This window comes from Bombina bombina, chromosome 6 (assembly GCF_027579735.1).
Source record: "Bombina bombina isolate aBomBom1 chromosome 6, aBomBom1.pri, whole genome shotgun sequence".
Lineage (NCBI taxonomy): Eukaryota > Metazoa > Chordata > Amphibia > Anura > Bombinatoridae > Bombina > Bombina bombina.
The window spans coordinates 926,425,616-926,442,228 of NC_069504.1; positions in this window are offsets into that span (position 1 = coordinate 926,425,616).

Genomic DNA, 16,613 nt, shown 5'->3' on the forward strand with positions numbered 1-16,613 from the left:
TTAATGTGTAGCTCAGTTTCCCCCAATATATTATATACATAGTTTTCCATGTGTCTCATATATATAAGTTGTTCTACAACGTTTTGGACAGAAGGGGGTAAAGTCTGTTTCCATTTTCTTGCAATGATTAATTTAACAGCCATAAGGAAATAAATTAGAAATATCTTTCTTGGTAAGGGCATTCTAGGGAAATCTAAATGTAATAGACTAAGTGAAGGAGAAAAAGGGAGGTTATAATTTAAATCTCCCAACAGTTTCATGCAGCTACGCCAAAAGGATCTAATCTGCGGGCACTCCCACCACACATGCATCCAAGAGCCTTTCTGACCGCAATTTCTCCAGCACTCTGGGGAGGAAGTAGGATAGAATTGGTGTAAGCGCGTGGGCACTAAATGCCATCTTTGAACAATCTTATAATGAACCTCCCAGAGGGTTGAACAATGTAAATATCTTCTAGCAAATATCATAGGTTTGTGCCAGCTTCCTAGATCATAGGTCTCATGTAGATCTTTCTCCCAAGCCAAATGGGCTGAGGTTTTAACTAGTGTCTGGTCCTCTAATATCAAGGTGTAAAGGAGTGACATCATGCCCCTGGGTTTGTGTTCTGACATCCAGCATGTTTCCCATTTGGTTTTTTCCCTCCATTCACTATTTTGTAACCCCCAGCTTCTCAAAAAACTAAGAAGCCTAATGGTCTCAAAACTAAATTTATCGGGAATATGATGTTTTATCATAAAAGAATTAAGCGTAAAACGGTCTATTCCCTCGTGAATGTTCACTACCAGCATGTCTCTGAGTTCTAACCATACATTCATATGTAATTCCTGTAGGCACCAAGCCACACTCACCACTGAGTGGATAGGCGACGGGTGTGGAGCTATATGTTTTCTATGTCTGATTTTGTCCCAGAATCTAAGGGCATCAAGCATTACTGGCTGAGTTATTCCGAGTTTATCTCGGTAATGAGCTGGGATCCAGATCAGGTCCCTCAATTTCATATTCAATGGCAGCATGTCACTTTCAACTTCCTGCCATCTGAGACTAGAGTCTGCAGTACTCCATCCCATTATATGAGACAACCTGGCTGCATCATGATACGCCAGAATACTTGGTAAGGACAAACCCCCTTGTCTAATGGGTCTTTGCAGACTGCCACTGGAGATCCTCGGCTTCTTGCCTCTCCATATATATACAGAAATCATACTTTGTAGTCGATTAATTATCGATCTTGGGATTTGAATGGGAATACAACGGAAGAGGTACGTAATTTTTGGTAAGAATGACATTTTAATAGAGGCAATTCTACCTGTCCACGAAATCTCTGAGTACTCCCACGATTCCAATATCTTTTTAAACTCTTGCATTCTATCTGTAAAGTTTCTATCTATCATTGTGGCCATATCAGGACTTAGATAGACCCCTAAATGCTTTATACTATTGACTGTCCACTTAAAATTATATCTGCTTTTGATAGCTGAAACTACATCATCTGAGATCTCAATCGGAAATGCTTCAGTTTTGGCTAGGTTTAATTTATAAAAGCTGAGCTCTCCAAATCGATGGATAACATCCATGAGAGCGGGCAAAGAAGTTTCGGGAGAGGTTAATAAAAGAGTAATATCATCGGCGAAAAGCGCGATTTTATGCGAGGAATCCCTAAATGTGATACCTTTTATTCTGGCGTCTTTTCTTATAGCTTGGGCAAGTGGCTCTATTGCAAGCGCAAATAATAAGGGTGAGAGGGGGCATCCCTGTCTTGTTCCATTGGACACTAAAAACTTTTCCGATTGGAAACCTACCCCTCTGACTGTCGCAGTTGGGCAAGAATATAAGGTCCTCACTGCTGTTATAAATTGCGGTGGGAGGCCGAAAGAACCTAATGTTTCCCATAGGTACTCCCACCTCACCCTGTCAAAAGCTTTTTCCGCGTCAAGGGACAGGGCGAGGAGGGGAACCCCTTTTCTCTTGGCTTCTGATAATATATGAGTTAATCTTCTAGTATTATCGGGCCCCTCTCGACCTGGTATGAACCCCACCTGATCCCCATGAATCAAGGTTGGCACTACTTTTGCTAGGCGATTGGCTAATATCTTGGAATAAAGTTTAGTGTCTACATTTATCAGTGATATGGGTCTGTAACTTCCACATTCTGTTGGGTCTTTATCAGGTTTTAACAGTGTGACTATGTTTGCTTCTAAAAACTCTGGGGTTACTGTCCCTTGTTGCATAATCTCATTGAAAAATCTATGTAGAACAGGGATGACAAGGTGGGAGAATGTTTTATAAAATTTCCCAGTATACCCATCAGGTCCGGGTGCTTTTCCTGTCTTAAGTTGTTTGATTGCTGATTTAATCTCTTCAATTGTAATTTGACCCCTCAATATTTTTATATCCCCTTCAGAGAGAATGGGGAGTTCCAGGGTCTTCAAGAAGGAGCTAATTGTATCAGTGATTGATTGTTGATTACTATGTGCAGGTTGAATGTTGTAGAGGGATCTATAAAATTTACCAAAGGCTAGACCAATGTCTTTTGGGGAGGAGACCTTAATATCACCTCTATTAATGGCTACAATCCTTTTCTGGGCCGCTCTATTACGTAGTTTATTAGCCAAGAATGTGGTGGGCTTATTATTACAATAATAAAATCTCTGTTTAAACTTATCCAGAGTTCTCTGGACCCTCATGAGCTCTAAATCTCTAATCTGTTTTTTAATCTTTAGTATTTGTCTATTGATCTCAATAGAGTAGGCCCTGGAAATCGAAAGCTGGCAGTCTCTAAGTTTGCATGTTAATTCTGCTAATGTACCTCCTCTGTCTCTTTTAGCTTTAGCCGCCGACTTAATATAATGGCCTCTTACATACGCTTTGAGGGTAGCCCATAAGTTTTGAAAGCTCGTTTGGCCATCATCATTTAGTCGTAAAAATTCCGTAATGATCTGAATGGTATTATGTATATCCTCCGGTGATTTAATTAACCAGTCCGCTAATCTCCACGTATAGCTTTCATTAGTGCTAATTGGACCTATCTCGAATGTGACCGAGTGGTGATCTGACCATGAAATTGGTAGGATCTTGGATCTTTCTGTTATGTCTAGAAGTTTAGCTGTAACAAAAAAAGTGTCTATTCTAGAAAATGACCCATGGGGATTCGAATAAAAGTGTAATCCCGTACAGATGGATTATATGCCCTCCAAGCATCATATAGTTGGAAATGAATCATCACCTTACTGAACGCGTGTGCCTTAGAGTGTGCAGACCTATCATTTTTAAACTTAGGGGGTAGCAATTTGTCTACTTCAGTGTCCCACGTAAGGTTAAAATCCCCTCCTACACACAATTCACCCTGTCTGATGGATGTCACCCGCCTTAATGTATTCTTGAGAAATTGTATCTGTTTTACATTGGGGGCATATATATTTACAAGGGTAAAGAGAATATTATTAAGCTTACACACTAGAAAGATGTATCGCGCTTGTGGATCAATTGCACTATAAATTTCTTCAAAACTTACAGAATCCTTAATCAGGATGGCAACACCTCTAGATTTAGTGTGGTGAGAGGCCCTATAGATATGTGAATAATTTTGAAAACCAAATACCTCACCTCTTTGCTGTACCCAATGTGTCTCCTGAATAAATGCTACGTCAATTTTATTTCGTCGAAGTTGGTTGTACAAAAGGCTCCTTTTAGTCGGGGAATTCAAACCCTGTGTATTATGGGAGAGAAACCTTAAGCCAGTCATTTTTCAATGTAGATATGTTTAAGGGAAAGGATTTAGTAAACCAGAAGAAGAAAAGAAGAGGGGTAGGAAGGGGTGGGGAGAGGGAAAAAAAAAAAAAAACAAAAAAAAACAAAAAACAAAAAAAAAACCCTCTCTGCCCGCAGGTTTCTTATCACCTATTAGTGCCTTCCTCTACTTCTTTATAACAATAGATATGGGAACCACCTATAACAAACCTATATTGAAAGCGGATAAACACCGCTTATTTGTCCACCTATAATATGGGTGAACACCACATGAGAAGTTTGAACTAATTCAACTTGTTTAAACTATAATAACATACAACTTCTTTTCCAAAGAGCAAAGTGTGAAAAAAAAAAAAAAAAGGGGGGGGGGGGCGGAGGCCGCTTGTAAAGTTTAGGTGCAGTGAACCTCAGCAACACTCGTTGTCTTAATAAGTATATATGACTAAATATCACATGCTAGTTGATGTTATTAGAGTAGAGTATTTAGAACGGGATTTTTAACTGTATCTATAATACCCTACTGGGTTGGGCTTAATGTAAAACAAAGTATAGAGTGTGTAAGGGGGAGAGTATATGCGGAGAAGAACTCTTACAACTGAATTATGAAGAGAATAAAAAGAAAAGGGTAAGAATAATAGAACATGTCATAGCAAAAACACTATACCTTTACTTGCGTAGAATCATATTCTCATCTTCCTAATAGTCCAAAAATAGAAGGAGCATTAAGGCATAAATTAACATTTACTGTAATCATCCTGAATTCTAATAGGCTTATGAAACTTAGAGTTATCATACATAGAACTGATTCTATCTGAACTTGACTCTAAAGAGCTAAAACCTGCAAAAGACGGTCAATAGGTTCAGAATAACATGTATATTATTACCATATTTACAGAGTGCATCTCTTAATTCTATAGTGCTGGTGAGCTATACAAATTATCATGACACACAATTTCTAAATGTTTTCAAACTCTGAGCAGGAATCTAACTCAACTGCAAACCACAAAATGAACAATATGAGATATATTTCCTGAACATATAGGCTGTTTAAGCCTAACTGCAGCGTTCTGCCTTCGTACACGACTTATTCAGTTCATAGATGTAAAGTAACCACCAAATCTATGGTATTTTTCTACTTGAGACTCAGTTCGCCTGTTGAGGATGTTAGGGCTCTATCTTGCTGCTTGTTTGGCCTTTTAGGCAAAGGTTGCCATTCAGCTGCTGATGGCCTTAAGTCTCTCTGGGGAGCCGGAGTAGGGTCTGATTGAGTCTCTTGTTGTCCTAGGCCAAGGGTTGTTAAAAGCCTCAGACCTTGTTCAAGCGAAGAGGCGACATAACTCTTGTTTTCATGTTGAAAGAAAAGTCTCACTGGGAATCCCCATCTATATTTAATCCCAGCTTTCCGCAGACACAAGGTAATAGGTGTAAATGATCTTCTTTTTGCTAGGGTGAAAGAGGAAAGGTCTGGAAACAACTGTACACCTGGATATTTGTCACTGAAAGCTTTGTTAGAGAATGAGGCTCTCATCAGCCTTTCTTTAAAGGTGAAATAGTGAAGGCGTACAATAACATCTCTTGGTAATTCAGATGCCATTGATCTCGGTTTAATAGCTCTATGAGCTCTATCTATCAAAGCGTCCGTTTCTGTAAGAGGTCCCAGAAGGGTTTGGAACAGGGTAAGCAAATAATCAGGTAACTCAGAAGGCCCCACATCCTCTTTGATGCCCCTTATCCGAATATTATTCCTTCTAGACCTGTCCTCGATATCTGCCATCTTGGTTTCAAGGTCAGTAATAATTTCAGCCAAAGATTGGGCATATGAGAGAAGATTAGCCTGGTCCACTGCCAAATCTTCTTGCTTCCTCTCCAAAGCCTCTAATCTTTCATTTTGTGTATTTAGATCTCTGCGTAAGTCTGCCACAGAATTCCGAATTTCTGATCTGAGGGAGGTGTAGTGAGTATCTATCTTAGACGACAATGCATTGATCGAATCTAGCACCTTGGTATCAGAATGTGCTATTTTACTTTTTGAGAGAGATTCTGAATCAGGCATCTCCTTGAATGAGGAAAGTGAATCTCTGGATTCGTCATCAGAGCCTTCTCTGTCCGAAAGCATTCTATTAGTGAAGTGGTCTGCTACCGTACGTTTAGGTCCATTTCCAGACCTTTGTTGGTGTTTCTTCTTGCTAGAGTGCGCCATTTTGAGCTTTCAGCTGATGGCTTCACCTCCAAGTGGTGGGTAACGCAAGATAAGTGTATGGTAGGGGATGTTTCTTTCTCTGACTGCTGTGAGTAGACTGGTCTTTGAATGCTGTCTTGTCCCCAAATCAGGAAATATGAATCTGCTCCTACTGACGTGTCAGTTGTCTAGTGTCTCCACCTCTCCCCCATCTAGGGTTCTAGTGTGAGAACATAATGGTTGTAATTCTCTTTATAAGAACTTGACTGTTAACCTCTGTAAGTTTAGATAGAATTAAGACACAAAGATTAAGGATGTACTTTCAGCATTAAGTTCTCTTTAGGCACGTCACCTCAGGGGAAATGTCCTCACTTGACCAGTACGGCAAAAGGAAAGTGGATATGACCTACTGTGACACAACACAGCAGGAAAGGAGGAGGTGTGTGCCTTTCCAATTTAGATTTAGTGCAGAGTGTACAACTGATGTCGTAGATCAAATAGCAAAAAAATCCATAATAGTAAAAAGAAAAATAGAAAATACAAAAGCAAGATGACTGTTAAATGCTTCCTCACTGTGTCTTTAAATCAGCAATGCAAAGAGTTCTCTTTATGGCTGAATCAGCCTATCAAGTTGTTAATATCAGGAGTGTGTAAAAGTTATGGGACCAGTGTTTTAAATCGTGGGAGATTCCTGTATGACACCTATAACTGTAGCAGTTCCCTATTATGTTGCAAAACTGCAGAGCATTTTCTCATCAGACAGCTAAGGTGAACTGCGCCCCCATGCAGTTAAATCAGAGTTGTCAATGCTGTGGGCAATGAGTCCTAGATTAGTACAATAGGTCCACTACCACAGAGTATTACTGTTGAACATTCACCTCCTCAAAATGATAAACTTCTGCTTAGCTCTACAGACTCAAAGGACCTGCATCCATGTACTGTGGAATCTGCAAACTGTTGTGTCACAAGGATTATAGTATTTATTAAATTATGTTGAGAAAGAGTTATGTGGTTATTTCTTTATATTTGTTTACTACAGACCTTTCATCCGGTATGTGGCTAAGAGAAACTGTGCAACAAGATAATCAAAATGGCGTATTTGCGCGCCAAATCCTGTATGTTAAATTTTTTAAAGTCCCAACTCTAGATTGTAGGTATAAGAAGTACACTTTGTTAAATTGGAAGTCTCATCTGGACTGTCTTTATGTATTGAAGTATAGTTATGTTGTTTAACGGAGAATCTTATTCTGACACCAATCACCCTGTTGTGCGTAGCTCAAATCTGATAGCGGATCTCAGTACAATTCTAGGGAGCTACAATGGATGACATCGGATGTCTCCACAATCCCTGGGTATTATATATAGAGGTCTTACCTCAGCGTCCTGGCTTCCCGGGGTATTGCGGGCTTGTGACCGGTATAATTAGTGAACTTCCGTTAACCGGCACTTGTCCTGTCTGTGGACAATTAGAGCAGCTCCAGACAATCCTTAGCTCAGGTGTATGTGGCCCCCGGAGCGGATCCCCGGCCCTCCGGGAGCTATGCACAGATGCGTGTCTGTATACTTCAGATCGTCGCTATGCCTGTTATGCTGCGTAGGGATCAGAGGCTGTAGTCTCTCCAAAGTCTGTTCCAATCTCGAAAAGTATCTCTGATGCCTCCTTCAACGTCTCTTAGACCATCAGGGTCAAAGACCCTCACAAATCTCTCCCTTACAAAATTATTATAATAAATATGCTACCCAGTGCACCGGAGCTTCTCTAAAACGCAGCCTCTTCATACAGCGGTTAACTCCGCCCCCCTGCTCCTAATATTTTAACACATAATTTTCCTGTGTATGGAGAAATATCTCATCCAGAATACATTGGCGAACTGCAATAAAAATGCTGACCCTAGGGCCAAACTGGGATTTAGAGCGAGCAGTCTTGGGAGGCAGACCTAATTTAGAGCGAGCAGTCTTGGGAGGCATCTCCCTAGCATATCTACCACATATGCCGAAATTAAGGACAGCTAAACTGGTAGGTCTGAATCTTTTATATCGTGATCTGATGAGAGCTCGGTATCAAGCACATAAATTTCTAAAAAAGGGATGCCATGGTCTACTTTTCTACCTCTTATTGGTAATCCAGACTTGCCGGCAGGTATGGATACGAAACCTTTCATACAAGAAATTGAGTTTGAAGAGTATTAGCTCTTTACTGGCCATTGACTCACTCCCTGAAATCTTTCTCCTCACTACAAAGAGAGTTTAACCTTCCAAATACTCACTTTTATGCCTATTTGCAGGTCCGTCATTATGTGGGTGCATTGATCACAGACAACCCAGACTTCTGGGAAGGATCCCCCTTCCGAATCACTCAGTCCCTTTTTAAAATGGGCAGATTCTCATTATCGGAAATATATCAAACCCTCTTGCAAAAATGACTGCTGAAATTGCAACCGAACATCTTGAAGGGGTGGGAGAGGGAGGGGGTTTCGGGAATTACATGGGAGGAGGCCTGGGAGGGTCTAGAGAAAGAAGCCACTCTTTCTGCTAACTTGAGGGAAACTCAAATCAGGTTCTTACATAAGACTTACCTAACCCCTAGAAGGTTGGCTAAATGGATCCCTGAGTGGCCTAACAAATGCTCCAAATGCTCTGCGGAGTCCCCTGGCCTGTTACACTGTATCTGGGAATGTCCGATGATAAGGCAGTTCTGGCACCAGCTACAATACTGGATTAACAAAAAAAATGAATATTCCGATTTCCCTCAGATCTAGCGATGTATTATTCCTGAATTGGGACATACAATACAGGCAACACAACTCAGAACTAACCTTGGTAATCCTGTTAGCAAAGAAATATATACTAAAGCACTGGACTGAGGTTACGCGACCTACTATGGCCTACTTTTGTAATATGCTAAGGACACAACTGTTTGTAGAGCAGATTGATGTTAGAGTATACGTTTATAACAGGCTAAACTTATTTTTGTGGAAATGGCGCAGATTGATTTTAACTTTTGAGTTACAGGTCCAGAGGCAGGTTCTCTCATCATTTAGACACACTAGTATATTTTTGGAAGATGCCTTATGAGGGGAATGGAGTCACTTAGTGCTCCCTGATGAAACACAGAGACGTTAGAGAGAGAGGGTTTTTGTTTTTTTCCTGGATCCTCAAAGCCGCCCAACTGGATAAGGGGAAAATAAGGTAACGAGTAAGGAAAAGGAGTTGAAAACCCAGCTTCTTGCTGTGTTCCTATGTTTCGATAAGTTAGGTTTAGGTTAAATATAAAATGTAAAATTTGAGAGCTTGCTACATGTGGTAGATGGGGATACCGAATATACATTGAAGACATATGCTACTACTTTGGCTTTAGAAACTGGTGATATAGTGGAAACGCTTATTATGATCATTCCTATGTCTGTAAATGAAGAGAAATCCTTTTTGATTATACTGCAACCTGTAATGTTTGGATGTTTTCTATTCACATGTTTGCTCTCAATAAAAAGATATATATATATATATATATATATATATATATATATATTTTTATATATATATATATATATATATATATATATATATATATATATATATTTGCTTAAAAGGACAGTCAAGTCAAAAATAATATTTTATGATTTAGATAGGGCATGCAATCCAATTTACTTTGATCATCAAATTTTTTTAAAGCTAAACCTAGGTATGCTCAAAATGATTTTTAAACCATTGAAGGCTGCTTCTTATCTTAGTGCATTTTTACAGTTTTTCACAGACACTGCTAGTTCTTGTGTGGCATATAGATAACTTTGAGCACACTCCTGTGGAGTTATTTATAAGTCCGCACTGATTCCTAAAATGCAAGTCTGTCAAAGAACTGAGATATGGGGGCAGCCTGCAGAGGCTTGGATACAACATACAAGGTAATCACAGGCGTACAAAGTGTCTTAATATAATAGTGTTGGTCATACAAAACTGGTAAATGGGTAAAAAAAGAGATTATCTGTCTTTTTAAACAATACAACTTTTCAAGTAGACTGTCCCTTTAAAGGGGTTTGCTTTGGGGACTAACAGTGATTTATGTAGATGTGGTTAGGGTTAATAAAGATTTAGGTTTGAATCAGCAATGTAATGTTATTGCTAAGAAGTTGTTGCAGTTAGGTTTAATTCCAATAGGCAGGTTGGTAAGTCATTCCAAGTCATTAAAATTTAAAAATATAAATCCCACTAAAAAATGAATAGCATGCTTCAGAAGTTCACAGTTATAATGGCTATTTTATGTTTTAAATTCAATCACTTTACAAGCACTAATTATTTTAGATGTATATCAAACATCCTTATAAATTTGTCAGGTACTTGTTATATAAAGTAATTTAGGATAATATCAATTTGTTTTTCATTATACATATTGTATGTGACAGGGAATACTACCTTGTTAGTTGTGTACTGATGTTTAATTTTGGTTTAAACAATTTTTATGCATTTTTAAGACCATTATTGTTTACTATTAGCATAAAATAAGAGATTGTGATTTTTTTTTTAATCTAACGTTTAAATTGTACTACATACTTTAAATATTAATTTTGAATTATTTGTCTCAAAAATATTTTTAATCTTGTAATCAGAAAAAAAAAATTCTTTACTCATTGGTTTCTCAGTAATTTTTTTCTATATTGTGTGAGCAAAACAAAAAATAGTTTACATTTTTGACATATGTCTAGTTGAGACTAGGGATGGGCGAATGTTTTTGTAGAAATTCGATTTACATAATCGAATGTTGACAAGAACGAATATTCTCAAAAATTCTATAATCGAATGCTATTTACAGTTTTCGAAAGTCACTTTCGAATTTGAATGTTCATAAGTAGATCGAATGTCCACAATCAAAATTTCAAATGTAACATTCGATTTAACAAATACTATTCAGAAGTTCAATAGTTCATGTGGTAGGGAATTTAGTAAATTGATACATAATAGATACAAATATATCAATTTGAATGTTTCTAATTCGAATATTGCATAATTTGAATATTACTTTTAAATAAAGCATTACAGGGATAGACACAGACCAGGGCTGTGGTGGACATTTTCCAAAGTACAGACCTTAGTGAGGCATGGCCCCAATCCTGTGAAATGTGGCACTGCATGCGTCAAGGAGAAGTTTCAGGACCAGCATTCATCTGTCCTAACCTTCCCTCCCCACCACAAACTGCAAGGGCCAGTCACGGACACCAGTGTCCGTGTATGGACACCTTGCCTATCACTGAAGCATTAGAAATACTATTGCAAATATATAAATTCTAATTTTTCGAATTCGAATATTGCATAATTCGAATACATGAAACGAATGTTAGAATTTTGTACAAACATTCGAAATTCAAAACGAACGAACGAATGTGTTAGAATTCGCTTCATTTTTCGAATGTTGCGAAACATTCGCCCATCCCTAGTTGAGACTAAAGGGATGGTGAAGTCAAAATTAAGCTTTCTTGATTCAGATACAGCATGTAATTTTAAACAACTTTCCAGTTTACTTCTACTTTGAAATGTGCTTTATTATCTTGGGATCCTTTATTAGTGAGTAGACTCAGGAGAAGCAATGCACTACTGGGAGCTAGGAGAACACATTTGGTGAGCCAATGACAGCAGGAATATATGTGCAGCCAAAAATCACCTATCACTGCTGCTACTGAGATACCTAGGTATATTCTTCAACAAAGGATACAAAGAGAATGAAAAAAATAATGAAGCCACTTGAAAAGTTGTATAAAATTGCATACTCTACCCGAATCATGGCAGTTTAATTTTTACTTTACTGTCCCTTTAATTTTGATATTTGAGGGAACACTTTTATATCACAACAAAAAGGTTATTAATATTAAAAATAGTCAATTTAATTTAAAATAAAATATTGCATACATTGGCCTAAATTTGCAATATGGTATTAAATTAATATGGTATTAAAAGTCTATGTCAAAACTGAATAACTAGAGAATGTTTGGCGTGGCCAACATCCCTTTAGCGAGTCCTAAACTTTCAATGGATATTGCGAACGTACTAACCATTGCTCAGATTACAAGTTAAAAGTTATGTGTTGCGTTTAAAACCTACAATATGAAGCATGTATGGCGTTTTATGGTCAGAAAAGGTCAATAATGGTAGATAACAATGAAGATAGAGCTTTTTGGTTGCAATTCAAATCCTATGTGTGGTGTGAACTAAAGAGCACAAATAGCTCAACAAACATAATCACATTATGTTGTTTAAGTGTTTTTTTTTTTTTTATATTTTTATTGAGGTTCTTTTTCAAGCATACAAATAGTAAATGTTTATACATATTATAAAGGAAAATAAATTGTTACAGTGTAAATTGCCAAAAGAAATCACACAGGTACATCATATAGTAAAATGACAAAGTACACATTAAATGCAGTCATTAAGCACTGTTCAAACAGTACACCCACCATGAGATTTATGCAGCCACTCTTGGGCCACAAACATGGTATCGACAGAATGTAAGGTGGGTAAACAGTGATGTGACAGGGCCACTCATGGACCCCAAATGAAGAACCTCTTTTTAACTTTTTAGAACTATGGTTGGTAAAATGCGTAATAAAGCTATAATAATTAGGGAAGACATACGGTAGTTTGGCCGTTTGACCCTCACTCCTGCTTAGCAATTAAAAAAATAGGAAATAACATAAGACTCCCTAGCCTGAAATAAAAAGTTTGTTCAAGAGCTGTCCTAATAAAACATAAAGTATAACTAAAGAGCAAACGTAGACATTTATGGGATGAGGAGAGTAAGCTTCATACAATAAGTCCTCTAAAGGTATATAGAGGACCCTTATTATGGCCATATTGTGGGAGATAAGGTGCTCTTAAACCTACTGGGGGGAAACAGTTCAAATCAGGCACAAAGACTTCAAAATGTAAGCTTTAGCTTAAAACAGGGAACTAAGCAAGTTAGCAGGCAGCAACACAGGGGTAATTCCAGCTAAAATAAGAGGTGCATTGTAGTAGAAAGTAGGCTACAGCATCAAGGTATGTAGGAATAGGTTCCCAGGTATGATTTCCCTAAGCTGACTAGTAAAAATTCTTTACAGGTTACCTAGGTACACCAATTTATAAATCAAAGACCTCTGCCTTGATGGCAAAACACATACATATTCCAAGTTCAAATATTTTTTACAGTCTATACTGCAGCTAGGACAAAAACATATATATACCAAAGGGTACAGAGCTAGAAAAGGTTGTAAATCTTAAACAAAACAAAAATGGTCCATTTAATTGGAAAATAGCATGCTTGGCATTGATGTAAGAGTATATTGGGGATAATGATGTTTAAGCAGGACCAGCCTGCGTAAGACTCCATGTCAGTATACTTGTGGGTATCATATAGCACTGCCAAGCAATAATAATACGTGTTAACATATGCATGTACCATGTTACATTAATACATTGTTATTTCTCTTATCCAGGGAGCATCTAGACAGGGTTTATAGGAAAAACCTAAAGGCAATGTACAATAACACACCTAATGTACTACAACATTACAATTCTAGCTATAATGTTAGGTGTCCAAATAATTTGTGGCTCATATGAAAGTATGTAGGTTTTAGGCAATGTGCCTACTATGGGTTGAGAATCAATAAGTGTTATCTCAGCAGTGTGTGCGCCATAAACTAAGGGCCAAGATGGTGCTTTTCAGTAACCTTATAAGTGCCCTTAATCTGTATATGACTAAGCCCAGCAAAGCTCATCCTCTGCTACCATAATTAAAGTGCCTAAGTCCCACTATAGAGGCAAGAAAGTCCTTTAAGATGATACGTGTAGGCTTAACTGTTCTGCCTGGCTCGTAATTACCACTGATAATGTTAAACACTGGAATCCATAGTCCCCCAGAATAGGCCCTAGGGCCCAGATGCACGGGACAGATACGCCACCTGGGTCCCACACACGATGCAGCAGGGGAATGCAAAGAGGCAGGTGAGTCTCCAGCCAGGCTTGTTGTGGCCGATTGATACCACGAAAGAGCAGACAAAGTGTTGTTAGTACTTGGAGAGACAGTTCAACGTGGGTCCCTTGGTCTCTGCTGTTACAGACTTTATTCTGGCTGACAAACTTTGCAGAGCTGTGCCCCTCATCTCCGCTGTTCAGCGATATTTTAAAACTGAACTCCTCCCGGTTAGTAGTGTAGCTCTGGGGTGATCTGTTAGTGTACTGTAAGGCGATCCCCTCCTCTGTCTCCCTCGCCGGTCCAGGCTGCGCCGCCATTTTTGTAAGTCCGGATCTTTGATCTCCCTCTGATGCATAGGAGGTAGGACGTGGACGCTGGGGCCCCAAAGTGATGCCACTCCTGTCCACTCCCTCGCAGCTTGTAGGCTGTATGGGTGATCGGCTCAAGCAGGTTCCGTTACTGCTGGTCGCTGTATACAGGTTAACCGTCAAGGCAGCATGGTGGGAGGCAAGTAAGCTACGCAGCTCATCCAAGAAGTTGAAGGGAATCTCCATGTTAAATATAACATAGTAAAGATTAGTCAGGAGTGAGGGGGATAACACTTTTAAATTTTGTCTTGGCAAGGAAGGTATATGCAGTATCTTGCGGGATGTCACTGCATCTTAACGACAGGGCTAGCTAGTAACCTGCCGGGGGGTAAAGATGGTAGGCCGCAACCTTTGCTATACTCCGGTGTGCTAAATATTGCCACAAATCCAGAAAGAGTTTTATGCTGGTGAAGAACATGCTATACTATGAAGCTTCGTTCATAATGTGAAGTCAATGGGATAGTTTAGAGTAAGTTTTGTATAAATTTGTGACAGGAGGTAGAGGAGCTGTAAATTTTGCGACCTGTTATGGCCGCCACCCGGAAGTTCCCCCTGTTTAAGTGTTTTTAATCAGCAGGGCATGGGAATTTTGTGAGAACTGAAGGAAGGATGTATGAAGCCAAATACAGGCAAAATTGCAAGGGAACCTTTTAAATCTTCTAAAAATCTGAAGCTTGGGAGAAAGTGCACCTTTCAGCAGGATAATGATGCCAAGCACAAGGCAAAAGCACCTTTGGAATGGACCAAGAACAATAATGTGACTGTCCTACAGTAGCCCAGTCAAAGTCCTGAGCTTAATCCTACTGAGAATCTGTGCCACTGTTTGAAAATCGCAGTCCACAAGTGCCACTCAACCATGTTGAACCACCTGGAGCTAATATGCCAAGAAGAAAGGGAACAATGACTTCCAAAAAGTATGCAATTGTGATAGGTACTTAGCCCAAGAGACGTAAAGCTGCTGTTACAGAAAAGGTGGCTCCAATAAATACAGTATTAATATGAGCGGGTTTTTTTATATATATATCTTTATTTATTGAAAACCCAAGTAGGGACACCACATTGACAAAGCATTCCACATGAATTTGCAACAGTTCAATTTACACAAAGTAGGAGCGTAATCAGGCATTTTCGTTGTGTGATAGAGGCATCATGAAGGGATTCCCAGTATGTGGAAAATCCCCACTCAGGTATTTTATAAAACTTTTTTTTGTGAATAAACAGGAAGGGAGAGGGGAGGGAGGAGCGAGAACATGGACTTTCTGGTTCCTCAGATCTGACTGCAATGTTCAGTTTCCAACATTTCCAGTTATATAGGGTGTGGTAGTATGAGTTACTGATCAAAAAGGAGGGAAGGGGGGAGGGGGAGAGAGGGGTCACATTACATTCCAACAAATTCAAACAACCATGAAAACATGATGTAAATAATAACAAGATAGAAAATGAAACCGGTTAGCTTTTTCTCATGAAGAATCAACGTGTCCGGTGTGGCTGGTTGGCTTACCTCTTGAAGTTGTGGAGGATAAGAAGCCTAAGGTCCAGGGAGGAAGCACCAAGTCCGCCTCTTGTGAAGTGTAGGTTGTCATCTTGAGTATATGAGATAGTGGAGTTGAAAGGGGAGGGATGCAGTTTAGATCAGGGGGAAGGGCAGTAGGGTATCAGGGGTCATTTGTTTCTCTTATAGTCCATTTACCTTTCAGTTATTCTGTCATAATGTACGTACTACTAGAGAAGGGAGACAGTATTTGTGTGCAGACGTCGTTGGGCAGAGTCAACAGGTAGGGTTCCCATTTTGTTATAAACGCTTTGATTCTTCTCTCTAGGTTTCCTTTGACGTTCGTCTGCTCTATCAGCAATTGTGTGTGTAATAGACTAGTGAATTGTGTTAGGTGTGGTGGCTTAAAATATATCTATTGTCTTAGTATCAGTTTTCTAGCTATTAGTATGGCAGTGTTGAGAAAGCAGTCATGTGAAGTGGTCTGTGTATGTCCCCTTAAGGAAGAAGGCATCATGGATTGTTAAAACCGATTGTTTTCCGCAGGCCCTTTTCAGCCAATACTGGATCTTGCCCCAGAACTGAGCTATCCTGGGGCAACTCCAAAACAGGTGTGTGATGTCTGGTTCAGGTGATGAGCATTTGAGGCATGTGTCTGCTGCATGCGGGATCCATTTGGCCCTCAAATAGGGAGTAATGTAGCTTTGGTGTATGAATTTAAGATGCATCTCTCTATGGTCCATCGCTAACGTGCTCCGCGCCACCAGTTTAAAGCTATCTGAAATGGTGTCCTCATTAATGTCAAGATGTGTGTTGTGTTTCCATTTGTTACTCAGTTGTTTCAGAACCTCAGTTGTTTTGTTCTCCATGATTAAGCTATAAATGTAT